At 45.0% G+C, this 19,205-nt stretch overlaps 1 pseudogene; it reads left to right on the forward strand.

Moving 5' to 3' along the window:
• Positions 1–7,207, forward strand: part of LOC113875337 — a 39,985-nt pseudogene extending 32,778 nt beyond the window's left edge.
• Positions 7,208–19,205: the final 11,998 nt, after the last annotated feature.

Consider the following 19,205-nt stretch of genomic DNA (forward strand, 5'->3'; position numbering starts at 1 on the left):
ATCACAGTGTGTTCAATTGACTTCCGGTGCTATTCAGAAGGTCCTTTTTGTTTGTCTATTTGATATATAGCAGTGAGAGAAGAAAGTGAGAAAAGAACCAAGCGTCCCCTATTCCTCCTGCATGTTCCCTTATTCCTTCGGACCCTTCTGATCAAACTAAGACCCCAGCTGCCAGAGGGCAAGTCCCTGCTGGGACAGCGCTTTATCAGCCAGTCTGCTCCTGTTACTAGGGCCAATCTGAGCGTGTTCCGTCTGTATGTTAGCTATGAAACCAGGACTGCAGAAAGGAGAGATGACAGTTTCTGACACTAGATGGCCGTGATATTCTTCAGATTCCAGAGAAAATGGGTTAAAATGAAACTTTTTTTAAATTGCAAAACTGGTTCCTTCTGCATGTACAGTTAGGAAAAGCTGGCTTGTTGAAATGCTTTTTTTTTTTTTTTTTTCAGAACTCTGACCCTGAGAAAATAAAAATATACCAAGAAAAAAGCCTGAAGCACTTATCTTGACCGGGAGATACACAGCCTATTTTCCCTGAGACTTCAGCCTTCGGTAGATTAGTAGAAAATCAAGCCAAGAAAAAGAAAAGGGGCAAGAGACATTTTATACTAAATCTTAAGCAGAAAACTATAAGATCGCTGTCTGTCTCGATTTATGTATGCCTCAGTGTGTCTTTGTCTTTGGATAATATTGCTGAGGTTATTTTGTAAGTGAGCTCTATTTAACTGACTTAAAGAAAAGTAAGTACTTACAAATCACATAATTCTAATTATAAGAAAAAAACTAAAGATATTTGGGTTTATTAGACACATCCCTTGTATTATATTGAGAAAAGAAATTGAACTTTGGAAAAATACATGTTTTTAGAGATTTTAAAATATGTTCCTGAGTTTGCTAATTAGAGAGTGCCAATATGATAAAAAGTTAACAATTGCTTTCTTCTTGGTTTTCACTAGGAGTCAAGGTTTTTTAAAGGTTAAAAGCTACTAAAGTGACAAGGAAATGATTTTGGTGCATAAAGCAAGTAAGATATATGTTGTCAGTGAGAGAAGATATAAAGGCTGGAGATGTTTTTGTTGTAAAAAAGTAATGATAATAATTCTGTTCTACAGTTGGTTGTTTATAAATGGGGGAAAAAATAGAAGAAATATAGATCTAGAAGGTGACAAAAGATTTGCATTAAAGGACCCAGGGGAAGATGCTTTGGTTTAAGTGTTAATAATACATCAAAACCAACTTAGATAAAACTAGGCTACTGGCTACAAGCCTGCAAGTCTCCTTGAAGTGCCAGGTATAGACAGGGATTCAAGCTTATTCTCCTGGAAATAAATGAGATCAATTTTGTATATTAATATTCAGGTTGTCACTTCTCCAACTGCTTCTGAAGTTGAGTGGCCTGTCACACCTACATCAGTCACTCTGGGATAATAAAAATGATACCAAAAATATGTCAGACCACAACAAAAGGTTCTGTGGATCCTTTGGACAGGGTGGCTCAAGCACTGACTCTGTATCTGGACCAGGATTGAAATTTGTAAAAAACGTAACCTGCTTCTCACTCCTGCCTGGGCCCCTGGTCAAAATAATTCTTTTACTGACCTTTGGCTCCTGCCTTTTTAAATCTTGTTAAATTTGTCTCTTTCAGATTACTACAGGTTCACATCAAGATGACGGTGATGCAGAGATTCCAGCAAATCCTCAGAACAGATCCTTCAGGAGTAACAACAGAAGTCCCTCTGAGGGCCCTAAATGAGACAGGGTGAGAGCGCCATGGCCCAGCTAGGTAGGGTCTACGAGCCCCACGCCAGCTTGAAGAAACTGCAGAAGACAGAGCTTCACCCTCCCAATAAAGGCTTCTGGGGTTCATGTCTCTCGGAGGGATTTGAGGTGGGAGACAGAGGTGCCTCTGGTGGACTGCTGGTGTTTGTCAAGTGGAGTGAAACTGAAGCTTTGTTTTCACCCAGACACTCAGGCTAATGGCAGAGGCTGAGCGCTGCTGGAATAAAGATAAGGTGCCTACGCCTGAGGTCAAGGAAGACTTCCCTGTGTGCACAGGCGCAGGAAGGCTCCTTGGAGGCCAAAGAGGGAGGGGGCCCCACCCCATAATAAGTGTGGACGTGCACCCACAGGCTTCCACTGTGGGGTCAATCTTAGCAAAAAGTTGTGCCCTCACCTTGGGCAGGGTCCTAGTCGAGTCAGATGTGTGTGAAGCAAGAAACAAGACAGTTGGTGAAAGGTAAGCACAGACGCGGAAGGGCTGCCCCACGTGAGGGACTCACACCGCCTCCTCCTGTGCCCCTCAGATGCCCAGGCTTCTCTCGGTTGTGTCTCTGTCCTGCTTCTGTCTTAAACTGGGCTTCCGCGTGCTCTCCCACAGGTTGTGCTGTGTCTATAATAATGGACTTCATATATGTATTTACACCTCTCGCCTCCTTAAAATAGTCTTGGTTTCAAACGGGGAAAAGACGCAGGGTCACTTTGCTTCTAGCCTCTGGCCACTGGTGGTCTCGTGGTTGGGAATCCTGGTGTTCATACAGGCTACCCGGGTTCAATTCCTGAGCAGGGAGCTAAGGTTTCTCTTCAGGACCGCTCACTGCTGTCTCTCCAAGATCATGATCATGTGTTTTTCAGTTGCTGTGGCTGGCAAAGGCAATATTTGATTGTATTTTACGGCAGAATGACACTGCCTTGTATATCTGAACCGCCTCTCCTCTACCATCATCTCTCCTTGCACCGTACCTGCTTAGCTGTCTTGGTTATTGTTCCTCGTGCTGCCAATGTCATTGAGGTGCAGCTGTCTTCAGAAAAACAGTAGCTTTCTCCAGATCTCTCACTAGGCGTGGAAGCTAAATAGATGATGCTGTATATAGTCCTATGTTGATAATAGCTTTGAAATCTTGTGACGGTTTCTCACTTACCTGCAGCCCACCAGTAATTTTAACTTATTTTTGCGTAGAGTTGATTTAAGATGTATAGGCCATAGAGAAGACTGACTCAGAGACTGAGGGAGGGACAGACTAAGGCCTTCCTTTGTGAGGACCAGAGTTAGGCCTGTGTTACGACGAGACAGGCCTTTGCTACAACCAGAGTCAGGTCTTGATGTGGACCAGAGTAAGACCTAAGACTAGAATCAGGCCTTAGTGTGGCCACAGTCAGGCCTAGGTGAGTCCCAGAGTCAAGAGTAAGTCAGGGTCAGGCCTTAGTGGGGACCGTAGTAAGGCGTTAGTATGGATCAGAGTCAGGCCTGAGTACAACGGTCAGGACAATGTGAGGACCAGAGTCAGGCCTCAGTGTGGACAAAAGGCAGGCCTTGGTGTGGACCAGAGGCAGGTCCTAGTGTGGGCCAGAGTTGCCGTAGTGTGGATGAGAGGCAGGCCTTAGGTGGACCAGAGTCAGGCCTTAGTGAGGACCAGAGTCAGTCCTAGGGGAGTGCCACGGTCAGGCCTTAGTGCGCCCCAGAGTGAGACCTTAGTGTGGTCCAGAGTCAGGCCTGAGTGTGGTCCAGAGTCAGGAGTTAGTGTGGCCCAGAGTCAGGCGTTAGTGTGGCCCAGAGTCAGGCATTAGTGTGGTCCAGAGTCAGGCCTGAGTGTGGTCCAGAGTCAGGCCTGAGTGTGGCCCAGAGTCAGGCCTGAGTGTGGCCCAGAGTCAGGCCTGAGTGTGGTCCAGAGTAGGCCTGAGTGTGGCCCAGAGTCAGGCCTGAGTGTGGCCCAGAGTCAGGCCTGAGTGTGGTCCAGAGTAGGCCTGAGTACCGCAGTCACATCTTAGTTGCATGAGGGTCAGGCCTTAGTGTGCACCAGGGCCAGGCATTAGTGTGGCCCAGAGTCAGGCATTAGTGTAGACGAGAGTGAGGCCTTAGTGTTCACCAGGAGACGGGCATTAGAGTGGACCAGAGTGAGGCCTAAGTGAGGACTGGAGTCAGGCCTCAGTGTGACCAGAGTGAGCCCTCCATGTGGACCAGAGCCAGGCCTCAGTGTGGACGAGAGACAGCCCTCTGTATGGACCAAAGGCAGGCCTGATTGTGGACCAGAGCCAGACCTGAGCGTGGACCAGAGTGAGGCCTCAGCATGGACCAGAGTCAGGCCTCAGCGTGGCCCACACTCAGGCCTCGGGGTCGACCAGACTCAGGCCTCAGGGTGGACCAGACTTAGGCCTCTGCATGGACTAGAGTCAGGACTAAGTGGGTACGACAGTCAGCCTTCAGTGTGGACCAGGGTCAGGCCCAGTTTAGACACAGTCAGGCCTCTGTGGATGAGAGGCAGGCCTCGTTGCAGACCACATCAGGCCTCGTGTATGGATTCAGGCCGTAGTGTTGAGAAGAATCAGTCCTCAGTGGACCAGAGGCAGGCTTGTGTGGACCATAGGTAGGCCTGAGTGTGGACCAGAGTCAGGCCAAAATGAGTACCACACTCAGGGCGGACTCTGGTTTAAATTCAGGACTGACTCGAACAGAAAATAAAAACTACTCTAGAAGAAAAACCCCCAAACCAGCGTCCCTGCGTTCTCCTCAGGTCTCAGACCCCTGCGCTGCTCTCTCGTCCCTGGGCCTTAATGGGCTTGACTTCCAGGCCTAACTGAGGTCTTCATGGGGGAGCTGGAAAGGTTGTGCCAGCCAAGGAGCACAGTGATATCTTGACTGCCTGAGACCACCACCTTAAAATTCAAGTGGTCCCACTACACATAAAGCAAGCCTCCTGCACCTAGAAAATTGTGGACTCTGTGTTGGAAGAGGTTTGAAAAGTCACCCTGTTTTCCCCTCTTTTGCTCAAGGGGTTCCTACTTCCAGCCTCTCCCCCTAGAGAGGCTCCACCTGCCTAGGACAGCTGCCTCAGCGTAAGACTTTGGCAGGGGATGGGATGGGTCTGGAGGGAGAAGGGTAAGGGGCAGAGGATGACACTCTGGCCCTTTGTGTCTGTTCTGCCCTTTCCACAATAATTTCCAGCCCAGGGACACGCAGTTTCCGCAGTAGGCAGAGCGGGGCACGAATACGTGCTGCCCCCTTGTGGCCGTCCTAGGAAACGACAACCGCAAATCCAGGACCTATGGGCATTTCATATTCACCAGAGCTGCTCTGCTCTAAATGATCTCTTTGCTGGACAGATGACACGCAGGAGGCAGCAGAAACAGAATTCAAAAGAAGGCCGACCTTCAGGAGCCAATTTCAAATGGCAAATTTTGCTTACGCTTAAACAAATCCCCCTCCTGTGGAAATCCTGGGCCGCCCAATTGAATAGAGGAAGGCACACCAGAACTACAAGGAGCTCTGGTTAGCAGCAGTTGGTGGAAAATGTACCAACAATAAATACTGCAGAAGGCCAGGAGACCAGGGAACACTCCTAGAGCTGCAGTGGGGGATGCACTTGACAAGAGCTACCATGGACAAGGGCATGCAGGCTCCTTTAAAAGCAAAAAGCAGCCCAGGATGCTGCAATCTGCCTCTGGGGCCTAGACCCTAGGCAAAGCACCCCTCCGGGACACACATGCGTCCCAACGTTCTTTACGGTGCTGTTTACAACAGCCAAGGCGCACAAGCAACAAAAACCTCAAGCCACAGAAGAAGGGAGGCTAAAGATGTGCCGCACACATTCATGGACTATGACCGAAACCCTCACGAGAGAATGAAGTGGTGCCCATTGCAGCAACAAGGATACGGACCTGGAGACGGTCACACTAAGTCAAGTCATCAGAGAAAGACAAAAAGCACGCGATACCACATACAGGTGAAATCTCATGATGGATACAAATGAACTCTTGGATCAAACAGAAACAGATGCTTAGAAAAGAGACTTCCCTTACCAAATGGGAAGACCAGGTGGTTGTGGAGAGATAACTGAGAAGTTTGGGATTAACCCATGTACTCTTCTATACAGATAAATACACAGACAAGAGAAAAAGAATAATGAACAAGGATGTGCTCTATAAACAAGAAACTGTACCCAATACCCTCTCAAACTCTATGGAAGAGAACCCTAAAAAGACAGGCACATGTATATGTTAGCTGAATCAACTTGCTGTACACCTGTGATTAACACAACCCTCCAAATCAATGTGTCCCAATAGAGAATAAAAATTCCACGATAGGAAACCAAAAATAAATGTCTCCTCCACTCCTCTTAGGCGTCAGTCCCTGGGGCTGCTGTCTCCTCCCTGCGGCCTGAGCAGTCTAGTCCCCAAGGCTGCCATGTATGTGTGGAGGGAGCTGGGGAGGATGTTCAAGCAAATGAGCCCCCTGAGGATCCTGCGTGCCTGGTTCCCACTAGTTGGACCACAGTCTTCACTTCCAGGCAGGCCCCCTACACCAAGCCTCTTTCACTCAGAAATGGAGGGCACTCTGTGCTGGAACAGCTCTCTAAAGTATATAGTTCAATAAAATGAATTTTTTAAAAAAGAGCAAGAAACCCCCAAGTTACAAAACAAAGGGAATAGCAAAATCAAGCTTACCTCAGAGAATGAAAATAATGCCAACACTTTCACAAAAGTGGAAGAAAAAGAACAAACGAAATATTTTAAAAAATTACCATGATCAAAGCCAAATCAACAAGGTCTGCCAGGACACAGCCCTGGGTTGCCCATCTGTGACCCACAGATGAAGCAATTCGTTGAGATCCTACAGCTGGTAAAGAACAGTGGTGGGTAGAATTCTGACTCATACTTGAAAAACTGTCTATGGCCATTTGGCAATTAATAGTTCTCCCTACTGAGGTGGTAGGTTCCAGTGATCTAGGTCAAACTCAACTATTCAACCCTGATATGATTGCAGAGCCCAGCGTTCCCGGCCCCCCAGCCCACCTTTCCAGCAGGCAGCAATGCACCTCTCAGGAGCTCTAATCCTGGGCCCCTCCCTTAGGCTTTGATGTCCTCAGGGTGTGTGGCCTGGGCACCCTCCAAAGCTTGCTAGGTTTTGGAACTCGAAGTTCAGGAACACCAGAGACTTGGCAGTGAGCCCACCCCTGGTCACCATGAGTGGCATCGTCTCCCTCAGCCTGCAGTTGGCGGCCTGTCACTGCAGTTTTGGGCAGAATTCCCCACTGAGGGAGCACCCACTGCGCTGGTCAGAGTGCCTGCTGGCATTTCTCCCCGGCCCTAGACTCTCCTGGAGAGCAGGGCCCAGGGTCTCACCAACCTTGTCCTCGGGATTGATCAGTGACTGCTGCTGCTGCTAAGTTGCTTCAGTCGTGTCTGACTCTTAGCGACCTCATGGACTGCAATCTACCAGGCTCCTCTGTCCATGGGATTTTCCAGGCAAGAGTACTGGAGTGGGGTGCCATTGCCTTCTCCATGATCAGTGACTAGACCCCTTGAAACCGACAGCCTGAAGAATCTGCCACAGCCATTCTAAAACCTAAGCCTCAGGATCTTATCTCTGAGAAAGCTCGTGGGTGTGCCGGAGCCAGGACCGTGGGCTCTCAGCCCTGTGTGCAACTGGCTCTTGAGATTCTAGAGTCTGGGGTCCTTCCAGCGAGCCAAACATCTGACTCTGTGTCTTCAGTGTCTGAGAGGCCTGCCATGAAGATAAAACTCCCTCGCCTTATTAGGAATTTTAATCCCTCACTCCAGCAGCCTACGCAGCACCAGCTCTGTCACCTGCACAGATGTTTGGACTCCAGGTTCTAGCTGTGAAACCTTAGGAAGATGAATCAACCTCGAGGAGCCTCTGTTTCCTCATCTGTGAAATGAGGTGGCGCTACCTAGCTCATCGGGCAGCTGCACAAGATAAATGAGATAAAGGGTGTGAGATGGCCAAGTCCTCCTCCCCTCAACTAAGGCAGGCAGCGTTTCGCAATGATCACTTTTTAAAATGATCGATATTATGGACTAAATTTTGCCCCCCTGCCCCCCAGTTCATATAGCCCTGGTGGCAGTGTTTGGAGACAGGACCTAAAGGAAAGTAGTTAAGTCAGTCATAATGATGTGGCCCTGATCCAACAGGATTAGTGTCCTTATAAGCAGAGACACCAGAAAGCTCCCAGGTAAAGCTCGTGGTAAGTCCCTCTGTCCCTGAAGAAGGCTACAGACTGAGTGCAGAGTCTTCTAGACCGGTGCTCTCCAACTCTACTGCGTGCCCAGATCACCAGGGATGGCGATCCACAGGCTTGGGGTGAGGCTGGGGAACCTGTCCCTAATGAGCCTCCAGGGGATCCGGATGCTGCTTGTCTGCCGACTATACTTTGGAGTAGCAAAGTCCTTAGACTACCATCTTATTTCCCCACCAAAAATATATGGTCATTTATTTATCTAGATGCCAACTGTCCAATGCTGTCAAGCACTGTGCCAGGTGCTGAGGGTTAATAAAACAGGGTCTCTGCTCTTGAGTTCATAGTCCAGTTAAGGCCCTAAGGGGTTTCCCTGACTCCACGAGCCAAGGGCAATGTCAAATACAAAATGCATCCCAGTGAAGACAACATCCTTCCAGAAGACCCTACATAGGATGTGCAGGAGGCAGCAATCATGTGGAGATGAACACCTCTGTTTAGGAACTCAACTCAGGCTATGATGAAACCAGGGGTTTTTGAGAAGCGGAGCTAGTGATGGACAAAACCAGGTGCCACTGTACCTTCAGCCAGAAAAACCATGGCACGGAGACAGGTCTATACGTCAGCTCTGGGTCTCCCACTCGTTAGAGCAATGCTCCTCAGTGCAACTTGCTGGCATTGGCGAGAGGCAGGGTAACGACAAGCAGCGGTGGAGAAAGATGGTGCTCGAGAAAGCGGCACTTGATGAGAGAAGCAGCTAGGTGTCTGGACATGCTGAATGTTAGACTTATGGGAGGGTCCTCTTCTTATAGCAAAACCCCCTTTAGTCGATGATGAAACTAAATCCCAAAGCAGTTAAGGCAGTGGTTCCCAACCGGGGTGACTATGCATCCCCAGGAGACAAATAGCAATGTTTGGAGATAGTTTTGGTTGCACAACTGATGTAAAGCTATGATGCTTAGTGGACAGAGCACAGAGATGCCGCTAAAAGCAGCACAAGATGGCCCACCACAACCAAAAGTTACCTGTCCCCAAACATCAATAGTGCTGAGGTTAAGAAACCCTGAGTTAAGGAATTTGCCCACGTCAGAGAATGTCACACCACAGACTAGCTTAGAGCATTCTGCAGTGACGGGTACGTTCTACACTCTACTCTGTCCATCGTGGCAGCAGACAGCTACATGTGAGATATGGGTGGTGTGAGTGAAGAACTTGGTTTACATTTTTTATTTGTCCGTGATAATGTAACTAAACAGCCACGCGTGGCCTGGACAGGACAGAATTACCATTTGTATTTCCTGATACATAGACTGGCACTCCTTCAGTTTCACAGTCTGTCTCTTTCCATGTTTCTGAGAGTGCCCACCCACCTGACTTTATCACAAAGGTTCGGCTGGAAAAAAATACAAATGTAAAATAACAGCAGAAGAGTCTTAAAAAAAAGTTTGAAGTTAAACACCTTATCTTGTAGATCCTGAAGAAAGCAGAATGTCAGATCATGGTGATACATACAGTGGTCCCCCCATCAACTGAGGTTTCAGTTACCAGCGGTCAACTACAGGTCCATAATATTAAATGGCAAACTTCAGAAATAAACGATTTGTAAGTTTTAAGCTATCCGCCATTCTGTGTGTTGAGATGAAATCGCGTGCTGTCCCACCAGGGCATGAATCAGCCCTTCCTCCAGGATACTCATGCTGTATGTGATACCTACCCACCTGATAGCTGTCATACTGGACAGTCTGGGTTATCAGATTGACTGTCCAGTACTGCAGTGCTTATTATGTTCAAGGAACCCTTGTGTTAGTCGCTCAGTCGTGTCTGACTCTTTGCAACCCCATGGACTCTAGCCCACCCTGCTCTTCTGTTCATGGAATTCTCCAGGCAAGTAGATTGGAGTGGGTTGCCATTTCTTTCCCCAGGGAATCTTCCTGACCCAGGGATTGAACCCAGGTCTCCCGCATTGCAGGCAGATTCTTTGCCATCTGAGCCACCAGGGAAGGCTCTTATTTTACTCAATAACCATTCTAAAATGCAAGAATAGTGATGCTGGCCATGCGGACATTCTCTTACTGTGTCTAGTTTATAAATTAAACTTCGGCCAAGATGGCGGAGTAGGGGGGCGTGGAGTCTGCAGGTGCAGGGTTGCTGGGGGGCAGGGTCTGGAGTGGTTCTTGCAGAGTGCCTGCTGGGCACCAGACAAAGATATCACACAGAGAGAAAACCACAGGCCAACACCACTGATGAACATAGACACAGAGCCTCAACAAAATGCTAGCAAACAGAATCCAGCAACACATTTAAAGGCTCACACACCACGATCAAGTGAGATTTACCCCAGGGATGCAAACTGAGGAATAAAAACCAGATGATCAACTCAATAGATGCAGAAAAGCCTTTTGACAAAATTCAACAACCATTTGTAATAAAAACTCTTCAGAAAGTGGACACAAAGGGAAACTCCCTCATGTAATAAAGACCTTGTGACAACGCCACAGCAGCGTCGTTCTCACGGGCGACAGGCTGCAAGCGCTTCCTCTAAGATCAGAAACAAAACAAGGGTGGCCGTTCTCACCACTGTTGTTCAACATAGTTCTGGAAGTGCTGCTGCTGCTGCCGCTGCTAAGTCACTTTAGTCGTGTCCGACTCTGTGTGACCCCATAGACGGCAGCCCACCAGGCTTCCCCGCCCCTGGGATTCTCCAGGCTAGCCATGGCAATCAAAGATGAAAGAGAAATAAAATAAATCCAAATTGAAAAAGAAGTTAAACTGTCAGTGTTTGCAGATAACATGATACTGTACATAGAAAATCCTAAAGATGCTACCAGAAAACCACTGGTGCTAATCAATGAATCTGGCAAAGTTGCAGGGTACAAAATTAAAGCACAGAAATCTCTTGCATCCCTATACACTAGCAAGGAAAGATCAGAAAAAGAAACAAAGGAAACAACACCATTTACCACTGTAACAAAAAAGAATAAAATACCTAGGAATAAACCTACCTAGGGAGGAAAAAAGACCAGTACTCAGAAAACGATAAGATACTGATGAGAGAAATAAAACACACACACACACACACACACACACACACACACACACACACAGAAACGGAGAGATATACCATGTTCTCAGATTGGAAGAATCAATATTGTGAAAATGACTATACTACCCAAAGCAACCTACAGATTCAGTGCAACCCCTATCAGATTACCAATGGCATTTTCACAGAATTAGACTCAAAAATGTTTACAATTTATTTGGAAACACAAAAGACACTGAATAGCCAAAGCAATCTTGAGAAAGAAAAATGAAGTTGGGGGAATCGGGCTCCCTGAGTTCAGATTATACTAAAAATCTACAGTAATCCAGAAAGTATGATCTGGGCACAAAAACAGAAACACAGACAAGTCCGTGCACCTGTGGTCAACTAATCTATGACCAAGGAGGCAGGAACACACAACGGGAAAAGACAGTCTCTTCAATGAGTGGTGCTGGGAAAACTGGACAGCTACCTGTAAAAGAGTGAAATTAGAACACTCCCTAATACCATACACTAAAATACATTCAAAATGGATTAAAGACCTAAATGTAAGGCCGGACACTATAAAACTCTTGGAGGAAAACACAGGCAGAACACTCTGACATAAACTACAGCAAAACCTTTTTTGACCCACCTCCTAGAGTAATGAAAATAAAAATAAACAAATAGGACTCAGCAAATGTAAAAGCTTTTGCACAGCAAAAGAAACCATAAACTAGAAGAAAAGACATCCCTCAGAATGGGAGAAAATATTTGCAAATGAAGCAACTGACAAGGGATTAATATGCAAAATATACAAACAGCTCATACCAAAGAAACTAACAGCCCAATCAAATACCAAAGAAATAATCCAATCAGAAAATGGGTGGAAGACCTAAATAGACATCTCTCCAAAGAAGACATACACATGGCCAAGAGACACATGAAAAGATACTCAACATCACTAATTATTAGAGAAATGAAAATCAAAACTACAATGAGGTACCTCCTCACACCAGTCAGAATGGCCATCACTAAAAAATCTACAAACAGAAAATGCTGGATAGGATGTAGAAAAAAGGGATCCCTCTTACACTGTTGGTGGGAATGGAAACTGATATAGCCATTGTGGAGAACAGTCTGCAGGCTCCTTAAAAATCTAAAAATAATACTACCTTATGACCCAGCAATCTCACTACTGAGGATATACCCTGAGAAAACCATAATTCAAAATTACACACATACCCCAGTGTTCATTGCAGCACTATTTACAATAGCTAGGACACAGGAACAACTTAAATATCCAATGACAGATGAATGGATGAAGAAGTTGTGGTAAACATATATGCAATAGAATATTGCTCCCATCACTACATGGCAAATAGAAGGCGAAAAAGTGGAAGCAGTGACAGATTTTATTTTTTGGGCTCCAAAATCAGTGCAGATAGTGACTGCAGCCATGAAAGTAAGACACATGCTTGCTCCTTGGAAGGAAAGCTATGATAAACCTAGACAGCATATCAAAAAGCAGAGCTATCACTTTGCCGACAAAGGTGCACATTAGTCAAAGCTATGGATTTTTTCCAGTAGTCATGTATGGATGTGAATACTGGATCAAAAGAAGGCTGAGTGCTGAAGAATTGATATCTTTGAACTGTGGTGCTGGAGAAGACTCTTGAGAGTCCCTTGGACTGCAAGGAGATCAAACCAGTCAATTCTAAAGGAAATCAACCCTGAATATTCATTGGCAGGACTGATGCTGATGCTAAAGCTCCAATACTTTGGCCACCTGATATGAAGAATTGACTCCTTAGAAAAGACCCTGATTCTTAGGAAGACTGAAGGCAAAATGAGAAGGGGGCGGCAGAGGATGAGAAGGTTAGATAGCATCACTGACTCAATGGACATGAGTTTGAGCAAACTCTGGTAGGTAGCAGAGGACAGAGGAGCCTGGTGTGCTACAGTCCATGAGGTCAAAAAGAGTTGGACATGACTTAGCAACTGAACAACAACAAATTACTCAACCATAAAAAGGAATGAAATTGGATCAGTTATAGAGATGTGGATGGACCTAGAGTCTGTCATACAGAGTAAATTAGAAAACAGATATTGAATATTGATGTATATATCTGGAATCTAGAAAAATGCACAGAGGAACCTATTTCCAGGGCAGGAAGAGACACAGATGTAGAAAATGGACATATGGACACGGCGGTGGGGGGAGAGCCAGGGGAGAGGGGAGGGTGAGACAAATTGGGAGGTTAGGATTGACATATATATACACAACCATGTGAAAACAATAGCCAGTGGGAACCTGCTGTATAGCACAGGGAGCTCAGCTCAGTGTTCTGTGATGACCTAGTTGGGTGAGTGGGGCAGGGGAGGGAGGTACAAGAGGGAAGATATATGTATACATATAGCTGACTCCCTTCATTGTACAGCAAAAACTAACACAGCATTGTAAAGCAATTATACTTCAATAAAAAAAATAGAATAAAATGAGTAACTAATGAGAACCCACTGTGTAGCACAGGAGAAAAAAGAAGGTACATATTAGCCACTTGTACTATTATTTAACCAGTACTTTCTTTAATCAGTTCACTTTTAAAAATCTTAAATTCCTATTTCAACCTTCGGTTCAGTTCAGTCACTCAGTCGCGTCCAACTCTTTGTGACCCCATGGGTTGCAGCACGCCAGGCCTCCCTGTCCATCACCAATTCCTGGAGTTTATCCAAACTCATGTCCATTGAGTCGGTGATGCCATCCAACCATCTCATCCTCTGTCATCCCCTTCTCCTCCTGCCCTCAATCTTTCCCAGCATTAGGGTCTTTTCAAATAAGTCAGGTCTTCACATCAGGTGGACAAAGTATTGAGTTTCAGCTTCAATATCAGTCCTTCCAATGAACACTCGGGACTGATCTCCTTTAGGATGGATTGGTTGGATCTCCTTGCAGTCCAAGGGACTCTCAAGAGTCTTCTCCAACACCACAGTTCAAAAGCATCAATTCTTTGGTGCTCACCTTTGTTGACAGTCCAACTCTCACATCCATACATGACTACTGGAAAAACCATAGCCTTGACTAGATGGACCTTTGTTGGCAAAGTAATGTCTCTGCTTTTTAACATGCTGTCTAGGTTGGTCATAACTTCCCTTCCAAGGAGTAAGCGTCTTTTAATTTCATGGCTGCAGTCACCATCTGCAGTGATTTTGGAACCCAGAAAAATAAAGTCAGCCACTGTTTCCCCATCTATTTCCCATGAAGTGATGGGACCAGATGCCATGATCTTAGTTTTCTGAATGTTGGGCTTTAAGCCAACTTTTTCACTCTCCTCTTTCACTTTCATCAAGAGGCTCTTTAGTTCCTCTTCACTTTCTGCCATAAGGGTGATGTCATCTGCATATCTGAGGTTATTGATATTTCTCCTGGCAATCTTGATTCCAGCTTGTGCTTTATCCAGCCATCATTTCTCATGATGTTCTCTGCATATAAGTTAAATAAGCAGGGTGACAATATACAACCTTGACGTACTCTTTTCCCTACTTTGAACCAGTCCATTGTTCCATGTCCATTTCTAACTGTTGCTTCCAGATTTCTCAAGAGGCAGGTCAAGTAGTCTGGTAGTCCCATCTCTTGAAGAATTTTCCACAGTTTGTTGTGATCCACACAGTCAAAGGCTTTGGCATAGTCAATAAAGCAGAAATAGATGTTTTTCTGGAACTCTCTTGCTTTTTCCATGATCCAGCAGATGTTGGTAATCTCTGGTTCCTCTGCCTTTTCTAAAACCATCTTGAACATCTGGAAGTTCATGGTTCACATATTGCTGAAGCCTGGCTTGGAGAATTTTGAGCATTACTTTACTAGCGTGTGAGATGAATGCAATTGTGTGGTAGTTTGAGCATTCTTTGGCATTGCCTTTCTTTGGGATTGGAATGAAAACTGACCTTTTCCAGTCCTGTGGCCACTGCTGAGTTTTCCAAATTTGCTGACATATTGAGTGCAGCACTTTCACAGCTTCATCTTTTAGGATGAAATCACTCAACTGGAATTCCATCCCCTCCCCTGGATTTGTTTGTAGTGATGCTCTCTAAGGCTCACTTGACTTCAGATTCTAGGATGTCTGGCTCTAGGTGAGTGATCACACCAAGGTGATTATCTGGGTCGTGAAGATCTTTTTGTACAGTACTTCTGTGTATTCTTGCCACCTCTTAATATCTTCTGCTTCTGTTAAGTCCATAGCATTTCTGTCCTTTATTGAGCCCATCTTTGCATGAAATGTTCCCTTGGTATCTCTAATTTTCTTGAAGAGATCTCTAGTCTTTCCCATTCTATTGTTTTCCTCTATTTCTTTGCACTGATCAGTGAGGAAGCCTTTCTTATCTCTCCTTGCTATTCTTTGGAACTCTGCATTCAAATGGGTATAACTTTCCTTTTCTCCTTTGCTTTTCACTACTCTTCTTTTCCCAGATATTTGTAAGGCCTCCTCAGACCGCCATTTTGCTTTTTTGAATTTCTTTTTCTTGAGGACGGTCTTGATCACTGCCTCCTGTACAATGTCATGAGCCTCTGTCCATAGTTCATCAGACACTCTGTCTATCAGATCTAGTCCCTTAATCTATTTCTCACTTCCACTGTAAGGGATTTGATTTAGGTCATTCCTAAGTGGCTCAGACCATGAACTCCTTATTGCCAAATTCAGACTTAAGTTGAAGAAAGTAGGGAAAACCACTAGACCATTCAGGTATGACCTAAATCAAATCCCTTATGATTATACAGTGGAAGTGAGAAATAGATTTAAGGGACTAGATCTGATAGATAGAGTGCCTGATGAACTATGGAATGAGGTTTGTGACATTGTACAGGAGACAGGGATCAAGACCATCCCCATGGAAAAGAAATGCAAAACAGCAAAATGGCTGTCTGGGGAGGCCTTACAAATAGCTGTGAAAAGAAGAGAAGCAAAAAGCAAAGGAGAAAAGGAAAGATATAAATATCTGAATGCAGAGTTCCAAAGAATAGCAAGGAGAGATAAGAAAGCCTTCTTCAGCAATCAATGCAAAGAAATAGAGGAAAACAACAGAATGGGAAAGACTAGAGATCTCAAGAAAATCAGAGATACCAAAGGAACATTTCATGCAAAGATGGGCTTGATAAGGGACAGAAATGCTATGGACCTAACAGAAGCAGAAGATATTAAGAAGAGATGGCAAGAATACACAGAACAACTGTACAAAAAAGATCTTCACCACCCAGATAATCACGATGGTGTGATCACTGACCTAGAGCCAGACATCCTGGAATGTGAAGTCAAGTGGGCCTTAGAAAGCACCACTACGAACAAAGCTCGTGGAGGTGATGGAATTCCAGTTGAGCTATTCCAAATCCTGAAAGATGATGCTGTGAAAGTGCTGCACTCAATATGCCAGCAAATTTGGAAAACTCAGCAGTGGCCACAGGACTGGAAAAGGTCAGTTTTCATTCCAATCCCAAAGAAAGGTAATGTCAAAGAATGCTCAAACTACTGCACAATTGTACTCATCTCACACGCTAGTAAAGTAATGCTCAAAATTCTCCAAGCCAGGCTTCAGCAATATGTGAACTGTGAACTTCCAGATGTTCAAGCTGGTTTTAGAAAAGGCAGAGGAACCAGAGATCAAATTGCCAACATCCGCTGGATCATGGAAAAAGCAAGAGAGTTCCAGAAAAACATCTATTTCTGCTTTATTGACTATGCCAAAGCCTTTGACTGTGTGGATCACAATAAACTGTGTCTGAAAGAGATGGGAATACCAGACCACCTGACCTGCCTCTTGAGAAATTTGTATGCAGGTCAGGAAGCAACAGTTAGAACTGGGCATGGAACAACAGACTGGTTCCAAATAGGAAAAGGAGTACGTCAAGGCTGTATATTGTCACCCTGCTTATTTAACTTCTATGCAGAGTACATCATGAGAAACGCTGGACTGGAAGAAACACAAGCTGGAATCAAGATTTCCAAGAGAAATATCAATAACCTCAGATATGCAGATGACACCACCCTTATGGCAGAAAGTGAAGAGGAACTCAAAAGCCTCTTGATGAAAGTGAAAATGGAGAGTGAAAAAGTTGGCTTAAAGCTCAACATTCAGAAAACGAAGGTCATGGCATCTGGTCCCATCACTTCATGGGAAATAGATGGGGAAACAGTGGAAACAGTGTCAGACTATTTTTCTGGGCTCCAAAATCACTGCAGATGGTGACTGCAGCCATGAAATTAAAAGACGCTTACTCCTTGGAAGGAAAGTTATGACCAACCTAGATAGCATATTCAAAAGCAGAGACATTACTTTGCCAACAAGGGTCCATCTAGTCAAGGCTACGGTTTTTCCTGTGGTCATGTATGGATGTGAAAGTTGGACTGTGAAGAAGGCTGAACGCCAAAGAATTGATGCTTTTGAACTGTGGTGTTGGAGAAGACTCTTGAGAGTCCCTTGGACTGCAAGGAGATCCAACCAGTCCATTCTGAAGGAGATCAGCCCTGGGATTTCTTTGAAAGGAATGATGCTAAAGCTGAAACTCCAGTACTTTGGCCACCTCATGTGAAGAGTTGTCTCATTGGAAAAGACTCTGATGCTGGGAGGGATTGGGGGCAGGAGGAGAAGGGGACGACAGAGGATGAGATGGCTGGATGTCATCACTGACTCGATGGACGTGAGTCTCAGTGAACTCCGGGAGTTGGTGTTGGACAGGGAGGCCTGGCGTGCTGCAATTCATGGGGTCGCAAAGAATCGGACATGACTGAGCGACTTATCTGATCTGATCTGATCTGAGTGGTCTAGTGGTTTTCCCTACTTTCTTCAACTTAAGTCTGAATTTGGCAATAAGGAGTTCATGATCTGAGCCACAGTCAGCTCCTGGTCTTGTTTTTGCTACCTGTATAGAGCTTCTCCATCTTTGGCTGCAAAGAAAATAAGCAATCTGATTTCGGTGTTTGCTATCTGGTGATGTCCACGTGTAGAGTCTTGTTGTGTTGTTCGAAGAGGGTGTTTGTTATGACCAGTGCATTCTCTTGGCAAAACTCTATTAGCCTTTGCCCTGCTTCATTCTGTACTCCAAGGCCAAATTTGCCTGTTACTCCAGGTGTTTCTTGACTTCCTACTTTTGCATTCCAGTCCCTTATAATGAAAAGGACATCAGTTTTGGGTTTTGGTTCTAAAAGGTCTTGTATGTCTTCATAGAACTGTTTCAACCTTGCTTATGCCTTAAAATCATGGGCTTGAATAGTGATATATTTTTATAAAACATAAATTGTTCTTTCCTTTACTGGTGGGGTCTTCACAGCTTTTAAAACCCCTGCCAATATAACCTTACAAATAAAGGTGGGTGCAGCAACAATCTGAAAACTGCTCCAAATACAGATTCATCTCCAGAAGACAATGCATGGCTTAACAGCTTCTTCCCTGTACCTTGACACCAAGTAGCACTGATCAGGGCATTTCTAAATGTCTTGTGAGGTTTATGTCTTTAGAATTTTGATGATGGTTGATGTAAAACAATGAAAAAAATCAATGGGAACAATTTGGATCTATTTCTTTAGTGTGTGCTCATTTCTACTAGTCCCATATCTAAGATAATTTTTCATGTTTCTTTTGCTGTTTGGTTTGGCTTTTTCTTAAAGGCGAACTGAATTTCTCATGGGTCATAATGTGATAGAGTTTTTAAATAATTGAAACAATAAGAAGATGTTTATTTTTTTTTACCAGAAGGAACTCTTTTCTTCTGAAATCACATTCTGGCCTAGGTTGCTAAGAAACCAGTTTTTTGCTCAAGGCCCAAATCAATGTTTTGTCCTACCTTTAGTGCAGAAGTTCCTGGAAATAACTGCTATTGTTGTTTTTCTGATATCTTGGAAAGTGTCAACTAGTTAAGTTCTCCACCCGTAATTTGGCAGGGATACCGAGAACAAAGCCCAAGGGCCTCCACTGCCTTCTCTATGTGCTCACTTCTCTGTCCGTGGGGACCAGTCCTGGCCAGGCTTGCTGTGCTCAGACTGTTCCAGACTAGTGGATAATTAGTATGTCTGCTTACACACTGGCCATCATTTCACAGTTGCAACTCATCTGTACATGTGTGATGACACCTGGTTAGCGACACATAACTTACAGGTATTATATAGCAAGAAGGGGCTTGTAAGACTGTCCCTGAATCTTGAACTGCACAAAGCAGCTTCTCCAAC

The sequence above is a fragment of the Bos indicus x Bos taurus genome, chromosome 18, assembly GCF_003369695.1.
Source record: "Bos indicus x Bos taurus breed Angus x Brahman F1 hybrid chromosome 18, Bos_hybrid_MaternalHap_v2.0, whole genome shotgun sequence".
In the NCBI taxonomy this organism is placed as follows: domain Eukaryota; kingdom Metazoa; phylum Chordata; class Mammalia; order Artiodactyla; family Bovidae; genus Bos; species Bos indicus x Bos taurus.